At 36.3% G+C, this 18,623-nt stretch overlaps 1 protein-coding gene across 12 annotated transcripts in view; it reads left to right on the top strand.

The window, feature by feature from the left end:
* LOC105495870 (G-patch domain containing 2 like) overlaps positions 1–18,623 on the top strand; it is an 84,221-nt gene that overhangs the window by 56,040 nt on the left and 9,558 nt on the right. For all 12 annotated transcript variants that reach the window (XR_011625713.1, XR_011625712.1, XR_011625711.1 and 9 more), the window contains one exon: positions 7,790–7,840. The gene's annotated coding sequence lies outside the window, so the exon portion shown is untranslated. The remainder of the gene's footprint in view (positions 1–7,789; positions 7,841–18,623) is intronic.

Below are 18,623 nucleotides of genomic sequence, written 5' to 3'. Positions count from 1 at the left end.
CCCAGCAGTCTTTCAGTAAGCCCTCCAGGGGGCTCTGGTGCATGCTCAAGTTTGAGAACCATAGACTTTGACACAGTTAAAAAGATGTTTTAATGGACTGGTCTCCTTCTAAGCTCTGAGATGCTCTCATATTCCCTCCATAAGTAAAGAGATTTTTTTTTTGTATAATTCTTTGCAGAAACTGTTAATGTCTTTATTTCTCATATTTTTTTCCCTTGCAAGCTCCTGAAAGATCTTTTTGAAAAATTGACAAAGGATGCTATCAAAGGCTATGTTTAGATGGATGGAAATAACCTTGAAAATGGATAAAGCCTGGGTGTGGTGACTCACGCCCATAATCCCAACACTTTGGGAGGCCAGGGCAGGAGGATTGCTTTATCGCAGGATGTGAAGACCAGCCTATGCAGCATAGTGAGACCTTGTCTCTACAAAAACTTTTAAAAATTAGCTGGCTGTGGTGGTGCATGCCTGTGGTCCCAGCTGCTTGGGAGGCAGAGGCAAGAGGATCACTGGGGCCCAGGAGGTTGAGGGTGCCGTGAGCCATGATCTGGCCACTGCACTCCAGCCAGGGTGACAGAGCGAGATCCTGTATCAAAAAATGAATAATCAAATAAAAATGGATAAAAATGTAACAATGAGTTGTTAGTCTATGAATGATAGTCATTTTTCACAATTGGCAGTAAAAATGTGATTTGTGTAAGGTATGAGTTTACCACATTTGTTCATAAGATCTTAGTTTCAAGGGAAAGTATCATGTATTTTCCAGCATGATAATGATGAATCATTTAAAGTATGGCTCATAAAAATGAAAAAAAAAATATTGGAAGAAAAAACCACCTTGGGTACATAGGTGTGTAATAAATAGCTGTTGAGTTATTGATAATCTCTTGCTAGGATTGAATCTCAGTACTTCAGAGCATGTAAAAATCAATTTTCTGTGATCCCACTTAATCACACCGTGTTGTCTTTTTTTAGATTTCAGCTAGCGATTCTGCAGGGGTTGGAGACCAATAGCAATCTCATGCTTTGTTGTTGTTGTTATTGTCCGACTCGTGGATTCAGCATTTCAGAATATGGTACTCTAATCTTAAGGCTTTGAAAAAAAAAAACCGTGGCCATTTTTTCTTTATATTTTATTTGTGTTAATTGGGCTGGGTCCTAACTGGTTGCCAGAGCCCAGAAATCCAGGTTCTGTCTTTTCAGGGAATATGCATAGCTAAAGAGTTCATTGTGTTTGCAAAGGTACACTAGGAGTTCTCATTTCCTCAGATGCTTATGTGTGTAGGCTGTTAAGCTCTCATTTCAATTTTTGCAGTCTTTTAAAACACCACACAATTTTTCTTTTCCATCTTAAAGACCGGTTAAAACTACCTCTGGCCACAAATGTTAGTGTTACTAGATATTATCAAGGTGTGAGACTAAAAAGTTAGAAGGCTTTAAGATGTAAATTATATAAGTTAATGTTTTCTTTCTCAGAAAGTTCTGACCCTTGCTGACCCCTCATTCAAATGTTTTTAATTGAAAGGGGTAAGAAAATATCAGAGAACTTAAAGATGGCCTTCATGACTTTGACTCAAAATCAACACATTTCATTATGTATAGGTCCTACACCTTGTTTCCTCAAGCGGGCCATGAAAAAAAATCTCATGACCATGCAAACTGATGCCACCCCAAAACCATGGTAACGATTTGAATTGCTCTCAATATTGATCTCAAACTCCCTCCTGTTGTCAGCAGCTACTGCAAACTGGCTATTATAAACCCTTTCTACCCCCACCTTCTCTCAATCTCAGCAGTTAATCTCAGCCCTCCCCCACCACGTAACAGCCTCAGGCAGAACTTCCCGCTTAGACACCCTCACACACACCCTTCCTTACCTTCTTGCCCGTGCCTGTCCTGCCCAAGACGAATCCCTTTTCCTGTGCCCTAAGCCCTCTCCCTTGATAAATGACTTGATCTAGATACAGCTTCACACTCCTGGCACATACAGCTTTGCATTTAAACATGTTCAGATACTCCTGCTTCAAACAAAAATACCTTTCCTCAACCCTTTGAAAGCCTAACTACCACTAAAGTATACTGCCCTTATCTGCACTCTGTCCATTCTGCAGTCCACTGAGGCAGTGGTTTTTAACCCTGGCTGCATGTTAGCATCACCTGGGAAGCTTTAAAACGTCCTAATTCTGGACTGGACCACAGACCCATTAAGTCAGCATGGGGAGGTGGGACGGGTTTCAGTCTTTAAAAAGAAGTGTAGCTGAGGCTGAGAACCACCGCTCTAAAACCTGGCTGCTACCCTTGCTACCATGAAAACTGGTCTTGCTGGATTCACCAGTGACTTCTGTCAAAATGTAGCCCATAGGTTGATTTTTATGATACTGATGCTATATAACCACTTCCTTCTTTGGAATGCTCCCTTTCCTGACCCTGCTTTCCTGATTTTTCTCCCACTTCTTTGCTCTTTCTCAGTTTCTCTGGGTTGTTTGGTAGGTCAGTCTAGCACAGACTGGATGCCGGTCTCTGCCACCACCTCCGTTACTTAAGTGAACACCTGTGTGCCAGTGAGTTCCTTTGCCATACCACCTTAATGCACCAACTTAAAAGCACAGATTAGAGGGGAGCGTTCACATTCACTAATCACTGCAGGCTTCTAGGAAAGCATACTAAAGGACTCTGGTCCTTCTCTTACCTCCCTTGTTCCTCCTCCAAGCCCAGTGAGGTAGGAGGAATTGCTGATTAGATTAGTGAGATTCTAAGGTGGATCACTCCTGTTTACTTATGAGTTGCTGTTTGTGAAAAGATGACCTGGACTGTGCTCCCTCTTCTGCTTTCTCCTCTTCGGCGTCTTGGCCTGGTAAGGGGGCCTGTGCCCAAAAGAGGCTCCTCCACCTAATGCTGTCTTCAATCTGTGGCTTTCTGCTGCTGGTTAAGACTTTTAATTGGGCTGCCTCATCCCTTTTTGACCTTGAGCTTCATGTTGATCTTTATCAAGGAACTTTTTATTGGGGCATCACCACTAGCCCTCTGAATACAGTGAAATTTGATTTCCCAGTCTACTGTTACCATTGCATGCTGCCCCTGGAACTGGATATATGGGTTCCACTTTCATCAGAAGTGATGCTGTGTGTTCCTGATGTCTTTGACTCGCTAGTTTCTGATTCAAAATATGGGGTAGGTGGATCTGATTAGTAGTCATATGCCTGTGTCCTGGCTAGGAAGTCAGAATGAGGTTATCTGGAAAGTTGAGCTTCCTCACATGTGGGAAGGTACTTCAGATGCTGGACAGCCAATAAGAATAACAAAGGTCCACCAGAGCCATTGCCCCATTCAACAAACATTTACTGAACACTGATTAAGCCAAGTGCTCCTCAGGGACCTCTTAGGGAAGAGGATAACTGCCCTAAAGCAGGATACCCCTGGGCCCCTTAGATATACTATCCTTGAGACTATTAGGCCCCTGTCCAGAATACCTAATAATAATAATGGCAAATATGTACTTAGTGGTCTGCCATTTGGAAACAACATCTCACTTATTCAACAACTCTAAGGGTAGGTACTTTTGTCTCCATTTTAAAACAATGAAATACAGTTATAGACAAACCTGCTCAAGTCACATATCTATTAAGCATCAGTGAAGATTCAGATTCAAGTCTGTTTGATGTTAAAGAGTGTCTGTTCCCAACCAATACCTCTGCTGCCTCTTTTGACAAACTGAACTGTCAGAGGGCATGTACGTATGCATAAGCTGTGGGCCACTGGGCCCTGGGCCAGTGTCTGATGAGACCTCTTTATTGACTTGTTTCTCTTGGGCTGTTTCTCTACCAGGCCACTGAATGGGCTCATCCCTTCTCTGTGCGTACATCATTGAATGGAGATAGCTGGTTTCTGTGACATCCTCTTATAACAACCTAGTTTTGTTCTTGAGAGTGACCAGAGCGAGAGAAAAGTCAATTAAATCTTGCAGATCTTGCAAACCTATGGCAATAAAAAGGTATTGTCCTTTGTGTACCAAGGCACAACTGATTCCTAAGTGAGGAAGATACGTGTTATGAGATCGTAATGTTAGTGATAGACTTTTCAACACCTTGGTAAACATTTCTTTGACTGTTAGCAAAAGCTGCCTTAACAGTCTTGGCTTTTAGAAATGTCCCTTTATTCAGTAGATGTGTATAGAACACATTTTATGCCAAGCACTCTGCTAGGAGCTGGGTATACAGAGAAGGAAGGCATTCCTGCTGTCATGATGTTCATGGTCTTCTGAGGAAGAGACAAGAAAAGCAAGTATTAGAATGACAGGGTATTTTGGCAGCAAGGAAGAGGGCACTTTAACTCAAACTGGGCAGTGGAAGAGTTAAAAAAAAAAAAACACGGAATGAAATCCTGAAGGATGAGCAGGAGTTAAGAAGAGTGGATCAAGCCCTCCAAGGGTAAGAGCATGGTTTGTTCAGAGCACTGCAAGTGTTTTCGTATGGCCCACATGTAAAGCTTGTAGAGGAACAGAGAGAGGAAGGCAGGCGACAGGAAGTGAAGGGTCCTGTGTATACTGGCTTACTTGTTGAGTTGGAGAACTATTGCAGTATTCCTCTGCTAAGCTCAGGGTGTATTCATGGAAACCCTACTGCAACTGGCCCATTGTGCATACAAAGCTGGAACTGAGATGTGAACAGGTTTGCATTGCCTTGGTCACCTTCCGTTGGAAATATAGCTAGGCCCACCTATTGGTAGGAGCTACTGACATGTTAAAACTAGGTTAAACTGAATTGGAAGTAATGCTTTATTTGGAATCATGGCTGACTGATTCCATTACATGTTCTAGCATGATACCAGTCTGAGGTTATTCCCCTTGAACCACCGACTTAGTAGAGTTTAATGCACAATGTGATGATCTTAGTTCCTTGTACTGTTCTTCAGCGATGAAGTTGTTCAACTGCCAGTTAAGTTTTTTGGGCTTTGTTTCTCAGTAGTGACGGTAAATTTGTGTTGATCTGTTTACCCCTTTTGGACTGAACACCTTAGCAATCTTTGATATTTTAAGCCTACAGAAAGTGCCCATGGGATAAAACCAATCTGCTGGCTCACACTAAGTTCTGATCCCATGATTTTGGTCTCATTAATACCGTGCTATAAATAAAGTTAGCTAAACCTTTTGAAACTGCATAAAAGTGAAATAATTGTGAGTTCTGGGCCAACATTTTTCCTGAACAGCTTCTGACTGACCAGCATTTTAAATTAGGTGATATAGTCTAGCTTTTGTACATAGAAATAAGAAAGTGACTTTTATGTTCCATTATTAAAATAGTATAGGGAGGAGAGGTAAATATACTAATTTTTCATTGCTCATACTAGAGAAGGTATATTGACTAATGAAATAGAGGATTATCAGGATCATATGAAAATATGATTAAAGAGATTATCACTAGAAGAAAAATTCAGACTGCTAATTATGAGAAAAAACATGTATGCACAACTAAACAAATCACAAAAATGAAAGATTTCTAAAACAATAGAATAGGAACAAATGTACCTGTCATATTAATAAAAGTAAACTTAGCCATAGATAAAAGGCAAAAATGGCAGCAAACACTAATTTCATGTTATAAGATTCAGAAAGGTTGAGCAAAAGTAAACCAAGCAAACACAAATAAGAAAATGAGTTGTAGTCTGCATATCAGGCAAGGTTGAACTTAGGGAAAAAGAATTGAAAGAAAAATAAAAACACTACATAATGCTAAAGGGTGTGACTCACAAGATATAATGTTTCTCAATATCTGTACCAAATAATGGAAAACCATTTATGTATTGGAAGCCATGGGAGACACAGGAAGAAACTGAAATACAGTGTTAGTCAGATATTTTAATTCAGTTCTGTCAGTTCATGACAAATCAATGGATAAAACCTAGGACATGGGATGATTTAAATAAGATACATAAGATCTAGTTGATACATACTGGACTTTACCCTAAAAATGGTAACTACACTTTAAAGTACCCATAAAACATTTCCCCATTTGACTGTGTATTAGAGCATACAGAAAACATAACTTTCAGAACAGAGAAAAGGAACAACAGATGGCATTTGCTGATAAAAATGTAATAAACTTAGAATTTGAGGATAAGTGGTCAGAAAAAAAAAGAATGCAATAAATTAAAGCCAGAAAACACTGCTCATCTGCAATCTAAAATGTTTTTGAGCTCTTCAACTATTCTTGGGTTGATTAGGAAATGCAAAGCATTGAAAAGCATTTCATGTCTAGACTATAAATTTGTTCCTCTGAGATACACATAAAACAGTGCTCAGAGGAAAATTCATTGCCCTAAAATTTGTATATTAAAAACTAAGATAAATGTTGTATAACTCAAAATATTAGGAAAAGGCATCTTTTAAAAGCAGACTAAAAGAATCCAGAAAAATTAATTAGAAAAATGGAGAAACAGAATTAAACAGCTAATTTTTAAAATATGCAGTAAAATATGTAACATTTTAGCCACCATTACAAGAGAAGACAAACACAAAATAAAAATTACCAGATAATATATAAGAGCCATAAAATATACTTTGCTCAACTGTATGCAAACAATTAAAAAACTTGGATTAAATGGATAATTTTCTAGGAAGGTATAATTTGCCAAAAAATGACATCAAAAGAAATCTAATATAACAATTGTCGTAGAAGAAATGAAGTAAGTATTTCAATTAGCATGACTAAGTATTTTTAAAGACCCTACCAATGAAAACAAAGAAATGCATTTGGAGGATTAACAAAAACTTTTTATAACACCAATTTTTAATTTTACATTTTAAAGCATGACATGGAATTTATTGAAAAGACATGTATTTTATAGAATCCAAGCAAAAGCTGACCAGCCAGAGATAAAGTGAGACCAACTCAGGGAATGTGAGCAGTGGTGATTTATTCCCTCTGGTGTTCCATGTTAGCCTGACACAGAGCTCCCTTTCCACATTCTCAGGGGCTCTTGATCCAAAACCTTTAAAAAAAAAAAAAAAAAAAAATAGACTTAACAGAAAAGCTGCAAAAATAGATTTCCTGTGTGTCCTCTCAGCTTCTCCTAATGTTAACTTACATACCAATGGTACAATTATTGAAACTAGGAAATTAACATTGGCACAATCCTATTAACTACCTACTTTATTTGAATTATAGCAGTTTTCCCAGTAATGTTGTTTTTCTGGTTTGGTATTCAATCCAGGATCCATATGTACTTGGGTCTTTCTGGGTTTTCTATTCTATTCCACTGGTCTACTTGTGCATGGTACCACACTGTTTTAATTATAGAGACTTTATAGTATGTTTTAATGACTGGCAAGGCTAGTCCCCCTTATAATTTTTCCTATTTGTTGTGCTTCTGGCTATTCAAACATGTTTGTTTTTCCATATGAACTTTAGTATCAACTTGTCTAAATTCATTTTTTAAGGTACATTGGTATTTTATTGATATTATATGATATTAACTGATTTAGGGAGAACTAACATCTTTAAAATGTGGAGTCATCCTATCCAAGAACAGAGGATGTATTTCCATTTATTCAAGTCTATTTTTTGCCTTTTCAGCAGTGTTTTAAAATTATCCTTGTGTAGGTTTTGTGCGTTTCTGGCTAAGCTTATCCCTAAGTATTTAATTTATTTGCTAGTAAGTGAGATTTCCTCTGCCATTATGTCTTCTAACTGGTTATTGCTCTATATATAAAAGCTACTGATTTTGTATGCTAATGTATCTTGCTGCCTTATTTTTTTTTTTTTAATAAACAACAGAAATTTATTTCTTACAGTTTCACAGTCTGGGAAGTCCAAGATCAAGGTGCTGGCTGATTCAATGTCTGGTGAGAGCCTGCCTTCTGGTTCATAGATGTCACCTTCTAGTTGTGTCCTCACATGGTGAAGGGGACTAGTTAGCTCTCTGGGGTCTCTTGTATAAGGGCATAAATCCCAATCAGTAGGGCTCTACCCTCCTAATCTAATGACCTCCCAAAGGCCCTGTCTCCAATACCAACACTTTGGGGATTAGGATTTCCACCTGTTTTCGGGGGACACAAACATTTATGCCATAGCAGTCAGTAGCAAACTCTTTTTGTTTTGCAGCCAAAGGTCAGTCAATTTTTATCTTCTTAGCTTAGTATAATCTAAGCCCTAAAGCCATGAAATGCATGGAAAAGATTTTTTTTTCTTTTTCTAACTTTTATTTTAGATTCGAGGGGTACACGTGCAGGTTTGTTACCTGGGTATATTGCGTGATGCTGAGGTACTGAGCATCCTTACAGAATTCTTTTACTTTTGAAGTTAGTTTTATCATTGCTCCTCTAGAAAAACAAACAAACACAAAAAAACAAAAATTGTTTCTAAATACCCAGAAGAATGATGAGAAATGAAAAAAATCTATAGAATTAAAAAATGACATGAAAGCTTAAACCTAGGAAAGCAAGTAAGACAAAACTTTCCTGACTTTGGCCCTGGGTGAAGGAAAAGTTGTTTCTCTCCTACCAACCTAAAAATGTTGAACAAGTTGTCCCTTATATAGAGGGTTGGGGCTCAAATTTGTACTACTTGTATGGTGCAGAATACTGCATGAGGAAATTTAATTTACCGTAGACCCAAGCCAATTGTAACCCCAGGTAACTACTAGAAGCAACCACAGATTCTCTCTGGAGGAATGAACCTTCAGTTATCAAAGAACTCTCACAGATAAAGTTATGAATATAAACAACTTAAGCCAATAAATTTGAAAGCTTAGACAAAATTCCTAGAGAAAATAATTTCTCAAAACTCATTCAGGGGAAATAGAAAATGTGATTAGTTCTGTAACATTAAACAAATTTAGTAAGTAGTTTAAAATCTGGGCCTGTGTACTCTGCAAAAAGATGTTATGGGACCCCCAAAATGCCATCAGTTTTTTTTCTGGAGCTTGACACATTGATTGTAAAGTTCATTTAGAAGAACAAGTACACAAGAGCAGCCCAAGGAAACCCTTTTAAGAGAGCACTTGGTAGGAGGAGGGCTAGTCCCACTACGTATTAAAACAAAGTCTCAACTCTGAAAGTGTGGTAGAGGTGCATGCATAGGTCAATGGAACAATATAGAAAATTCTGAAACAGGCCCAATTGCATATGACAATTCAGGATACAATAAAGGTGGTGCCCTAAGTCAGTAGGGGGGAAAGATGGATTATAAAAATGAATGGTGTTGAGATAATTGGATATAGTTTAGTGGCTACATATAAATATATAACCATACAGGAAAAAGTGGATCTGTTTCTCACACTATGCCAGGATAATTTTCAAATTGAAGAGAGATTTAATTGTACAATTTAAACTATACAACTACTAGAAAAAAAAAAAAAAGATGAATTCCTCTGTGACAGGGGTCAGCAAGCTACATAGCCTGTAGGCCAAATCTGACTGACCCAAGGCCTAGTTTTGGGCTGCTGCAAGCTAAGAATGGTGTTTTGCTTTGTTTTTTCTTCCACCTTTAAAGTGTTCAATAACAAAAAGAGGAGATCTTGGAACAGAGACTTTATGTGGTCGCAAACTCTAAAATATTCACTATCCAAACTTTTATTTAAAAAAGACTATGGACCCTTGATTTGTAACCTGGGTTAGCTATTGCATAATAATGCCACTGAACTCAGCTGGGGTATATCTGCTCTAAGTGTCTCTCATCTCCTTGGACCAGTACAAAAATACGCTCCACTCCTTTGGTAGAAGGGAATGTAAATCCACATGGCAAAGGATGGGGATATAGGGAACTGAAAAGTTTTGGAACCAATAATATACTCTTCCACACTAAATACTACTAAAAATTCAGATGCAATAAGAGATATATTTGACTGTTTTAAAAAAATCTTGTATGCATATACACAGTAAGCAAACTAAAATACAAGTGATAACCCAGAAACATGGTTGCAACTTACATCACAGATTAAAGGCTAATCCTTCTAATTTATAAATAACATAAAAATAGAGAATTTCCTGTAGACCACTGTGGAAGAGATATGAGCAGACGGTTCACTGAAAAAAATGCAAATGTCTCTCAAACATATGAAAAGATGCTCAACTTTCCATATAGTCAATTGATTTTCACAGCAACCTAATTAGTAGATATTCTTATCATCCCCATTTAAGAGACAAAGAAACTGAGTCATAAAGTTGTGAAGTATTATGCTTGAACACAAAAACCAAGAAGTAATGGTGCCGGGATTTGAACCCAGTCAGGCTGGCTCTAGATGAAAGACTAATTCACCATGACTAAATAAGGCTTATTTCAGGAATTCAAGGATCATTTAATATTAGGAATAGCTGGATGTTTCCTTAATATGATAAAATATATTTATCTCAATCCAAAGCCTGCGTTGTGCTTAATTGAGAATACCAGAAGCAATTTCATTAAAGTCAGGAACAAGAAAAAGATGTCCACTAATTAGCACTATTATTTAAAAATGTTCTGTAGGACGTAGGCGAAACAATTAGACAAGTGAAAGAAAGATACAGAAATTAGAAGAGAAAATTGTAATTTTCAGATGATACTGAGTTTTTTACTTAGGAACTAAAGACTAACCAGACCTTGCAAAATAAGAACAAATTAATTTTCAGAAATCAATAGCTTTTATAGATACAATGTCTAATGTCAAGCTCTAAGGGAAGAAAAGACCCATTTTATAACAGCACAAAACATAAATGATAACATAGGAATAAACACAAGACATATTATTTGTAGAAAAGGTTAAAATGCTAATGAGAGATGAAACAAGGCCCAAACAAATGGGAAGATATACCACGTTCTCGCATAGAAATACACAGCATCATAAAGATATAACTTCTCTCCATTTACAAATCTAATGTGATCTTCAATAAAAATATCAATAGAATTGAAAAAAATTACATAAATTGATTCTAAAGTTCATATTCAAAACCAATAGTGATAGAGGGAGACTACTAGATATTAAAATGTTTACATCTACAGCAATTAAAACAGTGGTAGTAATTTGTGAGTAGTCATACAGATGAGTGGAACAGAACAGTTCAGAAATAGATCTAAATACAAGAATTGAGAAGATGATAAAGGTGGCTTTTCAATCAGTGGAAAAAAGATTAGTCAGCAAATGGGGTGGGAACTACTAGGTAGGGCTCTGTTGAAAAAAATTAAGTTGGATCTATACTTCACCTCTTATACCAGGACAAATTACAGACAGTCTGAAGATTTAAACATTAAAAAAATACTTCTAAAAGTAGAAAAAAAAAAAAGAAAAGTTATTTTATAACCTAAGAGTGGGGAAGGCCTTTCTAAGTATGACACAAAACCCAGAAGCCATAAAAGAAAAGACTGCTAGATTAGACTTCATAGACATAAAAAATTTCATCGTGACAGTAGCACCATAAGCAAATGCAAATGAGAACCTGGGCAAGAAATGTGTAACTCTGCCAAGATGAGGGACTAAGTTATCTAAAACAGAAAGAGTCCCTATCAATAAAAAAACAGATTAGCAATCCAATATAAAAATGGGCAAAGGAGATTAACAGAGACGTTAATAGAAGAGAAAATACAAATGACTTTAAAGCATATGAAAATGCTTAATAATAGAAGCTTTTCACCTACCAAAAATACTAAAGTGTGTTAACACACTATAATGGCAAGTGTGTAGTTAGATTGTCTCATACATTGTATAAACTAGTGCAAACTATAAAGGGTTGACACTATCTTATTAAAATTACAAAGGTACATTACATTTTTAAACCCATCAATCCTAGGAATTTGCCCTACAGAGATAATTGTATCTATACATGCAAAATAATGTGTGTCAACATAAAAATGTATAGAAAGATGAATCTCTAAGTAAAAAGGTTTTATTGGGGAATAATACACAAGATGTGGGATTGCAAACCAGGTCATACATACAGACCAAGGTGTCCTCCAGTATGTCCAGAGGAAAGGAAAATGTTAGGGTTTTATTGGGGAAACAGGAGGTTATACAAGTTGTTTTGAAAGAAAGTCATTGGGGATAGTGTCTTTTGGGAGCTGGCAAGTGGTGATTTGTCAGTGGCCGCAGTTGTTGGCTGAAATTTGTAATCTTAAAATTATATTTTGTTCGATTGGCCTTGCATATGAGTCAGTGTGTTGGGCAAGTGTTCTTACAAAAGTGATTAGCTGTCCTGCTGTCTTTGTGTGACTTAAATGGTAAGCTTTGATTCGCTTCTGTTATCAGGCAAATCGTGCACAAAATCCCTCCTTTCATAGCCTTCCCTGGCTCCATTTTGTCAGGGTTTGACACAAGTGACTCCACTTTGCATGAGCGAAACTAACCATTAGAATTCACTAGAGGTTAGTCAGGTTCAGTCCTCACACAAGGAAGGCGATTACAAAAGGCTTTAATGCCAAGAGGTTGGTCATTTGAGGTCATCTTAATGACCTCATTATTAGAGGTTAGAGGCTGCCTAACACATGGGTAAATATTTTAAAAACCTAACTATATCTGGCTTTCAAGAGGCATACTTTGAGTGTTAAGAGAAAGATTGAAAGTAAAAGGACGATAAAAACACACCAACCAAAAAAGGCTGGTATAGCTATACAAATATCAGTTGAGATAAATGTAAGTCAAGAAGCATTACTAAGGACACAGAGGAACATTTCATAGAGATAAAAAGATAAATTTACCAGAAAGATGTAGTTTGTATTTTAATGCAACTAATAATATAGCTTCAAAATATAGAAAACAAAATTACAGACCTAGAAGTACCTGATAGTACAAGTAGTCATTAATAATATGGACGATTACAACAAAATGAATAATAAATTTAACCTAACTGATGTCTGTAGAATACTATAACCAGCAGTGTCAGAAGAGGTATTCTTTCCAAGTACCCACGGAATTTTTACCAAAATTTATCATATGCTGGTCTTTAAGTCCCAACGAATTCCAAAGGGTAAATCATCTAAAATATGTTCTCTGACCAAAGTAAAATTACTCTAAAAATGAATTTTTTAAAAACCCCAGAAAAGCCTGAAATATTTAGAAATTAAGCATTATACTTCTAAATAACTGACAGTTCAAAAATAAATTACAATAGATGTTAGACAGTATTTTGAACTAGGGCAATTTTTAAATGACATCAAAACTTGCATTAAAAAGTCTAAAGGCAGTCTCAAAAAGTATAAAAAGGATAGCAACAAACCCAGAGATTGGTTCTCTGAAAAGACTAATAATATTGATAAACCCCTAGCAAGACTGATCTAAAAAAAAAAAAAGAAAATGAGAACATAAGTCCCAGGCTGGGATAAAATGTTTACAAAAGACACATCTGACAAAGGACTGTCATCCAAACTGTAAAAAGAACTCTTAAAACTCAACAATAAGAAAAAAAAAAAAAAAAAAAAAGCACTTAATTAAAAAGTGGACAAAAGATCTGAACAGATACCTCACCAAAGAAGATATACAGATGGAAAATAAGCATATGAAAAGATGCTCATCATATGTCATTAGGGAACTGCAGAATAAAATAATGAGATATCATGACATACCTATTACAATGGTGATTTTCCAAAACACTGACAACACTGAATGCTGGTGAGCACATGGAGCAACAGGAACGCTAATGGGAATTAGCTAATGGGTATGAAAAATGGCACAGCTTATGATGAAAGACAGTTTGGCAGTCTCTTGCAAAACTAAGCATACTCTTACCAGACAATCTAGCAACCATGCTTCCTGGTATTTATCCAAATGAGCTGAACACTTATGTCCACAGAAAGACTGCAGACAGATGTTTGTAGCAGACTTATTTGTAATTGCCCACGATGTCTTTCAGCAGGTAAATGGATAAACAATCTGGTACATACAGACAATGGAATATTATTTTTAACTCTGAAAAGAAATGATCTATCAAGCCATGAAAAGACATAGAGGAAATTTAAATGCATATTGCTAAGTGAAAGAAGCCAATCTGAAAAGGAGACATACAGTATGATTTCATCTATATGAAAAGGCAAAATTACGGGGACAGTAAAAAGATGAATTGTTGCCAAGGGTTAGAGGGGAAGGAGAGATGAATAAGCAGAGCACAGAAGATTTTTAGGGCAGTGAAAATACTTTGTATGATACTATAATAATGGCTAAATGCCATTATACATTTATCAAAACCCATAGAATGTACAACACTAATAGTGAACGTTAGTGTATCAACTATGGACTTTGGATGATAAAGATGTGTCACTGTGTTATGATAATGTATTGATTGTAACAAATGTATCACTCTGGTGAGGAAGGCTGTGCATGTGTGGGGGAAGAAGGTATATGGGAACTCTCTGTACCTTCTGCTCAATTTAGCTGTGAATCTAAAACTACTCTAAACTCTATTTTAAAAATAGAAAAAAGGCACAAATTACCAATATAAAACCCTAGAAAAAGCCCGAGGTTTTTAAAAACCCCAAATCTTCGTATTCTAAGAATATAATATGAAGAACTTTATGTCAGCAAATCAGAAAATCCACATGAAATGGAATTTCTAGGAAAACACAATTTACCAGCTCATGAGTAAATAGAAGGCTGGGCATGGTGGCTTATGCCTGTAATCCCAGCTCTTTGGGAAGCCAAAGTGGGGGGCTCATTTAAGTCCAGGAGTTCAAGACCAGCCTGGCCAACATGTGAAACCCCATCTCTACTAAAAATACAAATAATTAGCTGAGCGTGGTGGCGTGCACCTGTGAACCCAGCTACTCAGGAGGCTGAGGTGGGAGAATCACCTGAGCCCAGGAGGTCGAGGCTGCAATGAGCTGAGATGCTGCCACTGCACTCCAGCCTGGGCAACCAGAGTAAGACCCTGTAACAACAACAACAACAACAACCACCCAAAAGAATAAATAGAAAATTTGAATTGTCTATATCTATTTAAGAAGTTGAATCTGGGCTGGGCACAGTGGCCCACACTTGTAATCCCAGCACTTTGGGAGGCTGAGGCAGGTGGATCACTTAAGGTCAGGAGCTTGAGACCAGATACAAAAATTAGCTGGTCGTGGTGGCATGCTCCTGTAATCCTAGCTACTCAGGAGGCTGAGGCATGAGAATCGCTTGAACCTGGGAGGTGAAGATTGAAGTGAGCCGAGATCACACCACTGCACTCCAGCCTGGATGACAGAGTGAGACTGTGTTTCAGAAAAAAAAGAAAAAAAAAAAAAAGTTGAATCTATAACTATAACTTTCCCATAAACAAATCCCCAGTCCAGATTTTTGCTTCACCAGCAAATTCTTTTAAACATTTAAAGAATTGACACTAGTCTTATACAAACTGTTTGAAATAATAGAAAAAGAAGCATAATTCCCAATTCACTTTGAGGCTACCATAATTTTAATACCAAAGGGTGGCAGGTTCATTACAAGAAAGGAAAATTATAGGTCACTATATCAAATGAACATACTTATAAATATTTTAAAGAAAATATTAGAAAGTAAAGTTAAGTGAATTATTTATTTTAGAAATGCAAGATTTTGGCTTAACATCACAAAATCAGTGTTTTCAACCCATTCAACTGGATTTATTTTTGACAAACTACCTGGGACAACTGGATATCCACATGCAAAATAATGAAGTTGGATCTCTCTTTATACAATATGCATAATTAACTCAAAACATATCAAAGACCTACATGTAAGAGCTAAAACTAGAAAACATTGAGAAGAAAACAAACACATAAATCTTCATGACCTTGGATGAGGTAATGGTTTATTAGATATGACACCACACACACAGGCAATTGAAAAAAAAATAGATAAGTAAGACTTTGTCAAAATTTAAAATTTTGTCCTTCAAAAAGACACTGTCAAGAAGATGAAACGATGACCACAGAATGGGAGAAAATATTTGCAAATCATATATCAGATAAGGGTCTGATATCCAGAATATATAAAGAACTCTTATGACTCAACAACCAAAAGGTAAACAATCCAATTTAAAAATGGGCAAAAAGACTTGAGTAAGCATTTCTCCAAAGAAGACGTATGCATGGCCAACAAGCACATGAAAAGATGCTCAATATCATTAGTCACTGAAGAAATACTAAAACTACAAGATGCCACTTTACGCCCACTCCTAGACAGTTAAAAACTTATGTACCCCCCAAAGCTTGTACACAAATGTTCATTATAGCTTTATTTACAATAGACTAAAAGTGAAAACCACCCAAGTACCTATCAACTGATGAATGGTAAACAAAATGTAGTGTATCTGTACAATAAAACATCATTCTGCCATGAAGAGTACTGAAGTACTGATTCATGTGGCAACATGGATTAACTTTGAGAATATTATGCTAGTTGAAAACCGCCAGACACAAAAGGCCATATTCCACTCACATGAAATGTTCAGAATAGGCAAATCCATAGAGATAGATATTGGAGACAGACAGTAGATTAGTAGCTGCCAAGGGGAAAAGGGAAATGGGGAAGGACTGCTAGTAGGTATGAGGTTTCTTTCTGGAGTGATGAAAATGTTCTGGAGTTATATGATGGTAATAGGTCACAACTTTGTGAATATACTAAAAACCACTGAATTGTACTCTTTAAAATTATGATTTTTAAGATATATGAATTATGTTTCCATTTAAATATTAGTGTATTTCACTATATTAGCATCATAAGGCAGAAAACATATCTCAATAGAATGATGCAGAAAAAGCATTTGATAAAATCAAATACATATTCATCGTTAACACTTAACACACTAGGACTGGAAGGAAACATCTTTAAATTGGTAAAGATCATCAGTAAAAATCTTACAGGAAATATCATAGTTAATAGTGAAATATTAAAAGCTTTCACCCTGAGATTAGGAATATTTCCAAATACTATTTCTATTAAACATTGTACTAGAGATCTTAACCATTGCAATAAGGCAAGGAAAAAAAGTTACAGACTGCAAAGCATATGATTGTTTATGTAGAACATTCAAAAGAATCTATGGTCAACAAATTTATTAGAAATAAGTAAATTTAGCAAGGCTACTGGGTTCAAGTTTACTATACAAGAATCAAGGATATTTTTATATATCTGCAATATTCAGTTCAAAAATGAAATTTAAAAATATTTACAATAGCATCAAAGACATAAACTGATAATAAATCTAATGAAAGAGAGAAAATAATCTTTATATGGAAAGCATTACAGAGGAAAAATAAATAAGGTCTAAATAAATGGAGAGATCTGCTGTGTTCATGAATTGAAAGCCTCAGTATTGTAAAGATGTCAGTTATTTTCAAACTGGTCTACAGAGTTAATGCAATTCCAGTCCAAATCACAGCAGATTTCTTGGGGGAAATTAAGCTGATTCTGAAACATATGGAAACATTAGAGACCAAGAATAGAGAAGAGTGTTTAAAGAACACAGCTGGAAGACACACTGCTAGCTATCAAGACTTCTTATAAAGTTACAGTAATTAATACCATGTGGTATTGGTGCAAGAATAAACAAATAAAACAGTGAAACAGAACAGAGTCTAGAAGCTGATCCAAACACGTAGTCACTTAACTAAGGACAAAGGTAATGATGTAGTGCAGCAAGGAATGGGTGAGCTGTTCGATATATGGTGCTGACTTAGTTGGATGTTCACAGGTAATATACATCTTGATCCCTGTTTTCACAGCTTGAAAAAAACCAAGTCCATATAGATTGCATCATAAAGATCAAAGTATAGGCCGGGCGTGGTGGCTCAAGCCTGTAATCCCAGCACTTTGGGAGGCCGAGGCGGGTGGATCACGAGGTCAGGAGATCGAGACTATCCTGGCTAACATGGTGAAACCCCGTCTCTACTAAAAAAAATACAAAAAACTAGCTGGGCGTGGTGGCGGGCGCCTGTAGTCTCAGCTACTTGGGAGGCTGAGGCGGGAGAATGGCGTGAACCCGGGAGGCGGAGCTTGCAGTGAGCCGAGATCACGCCACTGCACTCCAGCCTAGGAGACACAGCGAGACTCCGTCTCAAAAAAAAAAAAAAAAAAAAAAAAAAAAAAAAAAAAAAAAAAAGATCAAAGTATAAAAAAGTAAAGATTATGGTTAAAAAAAGGAAAGTATCTTCATTTACTTGAAGTAGGTAAAGATTTAAAAAATAAAATACCAAAAGCACTATCTAGGAAGAGAAAGAAAATGATTACTATAATTATTGAATTATATTAAAGTTGAAATGTTCTATATATCAAAAGACCCCATTAGTAAAAAAGCAAGCCATAAAAAAGGAGATTATACCTGTAACACAAATATTTGACAAAGACTTGCATTCAGAATCTATTTTTAAAAGTACTACAAATCAATTAAAACAAACAGATGATCCAGTGAAATTATGGGCAAATGGCTTGAAGAAAACATCACAAAAGAGAATATCCGAATGGCCAATAGACACATCAAAAAGTGCTTAAATGTCATTAGTCATCCATGAAATGCAAATGAAAACCCAATGCGATATTACTACACATTCAACAGAAAGTCTAAATTTAAAAAGATAACGCCAACTACTAAGTAAGGATATGGAACAGTGAACACCCTCATAAACTACTGTCAGGGAGTAAATTTGTACAACCACTTTGGAAAGTTATTTGACAATGTTCATTAAAGCTGAATATACACAAACCCAATC

The sequence above is a fragment of the Macaca nemestrina genome, chromosome 7, assembly GCF_043159975.1.
Source record: "Macaca nemestrina isolate mMacNem1 chromosome 7, mMacNem.hap1, whole genome shotgun sequence".
Taxonomy (NCBI): domain Eukaryota; kingdom Metazoa; phylum Chordata; class Mammalia; order Primates; family Cercopithecidae; genus Macaca; species Macaca nemestrina.
The sequence above is the reverse complement of the archived record's forward strand: the minus strand, read 5'-3'. Positions and strand labels throughout refer to the sequence as shown.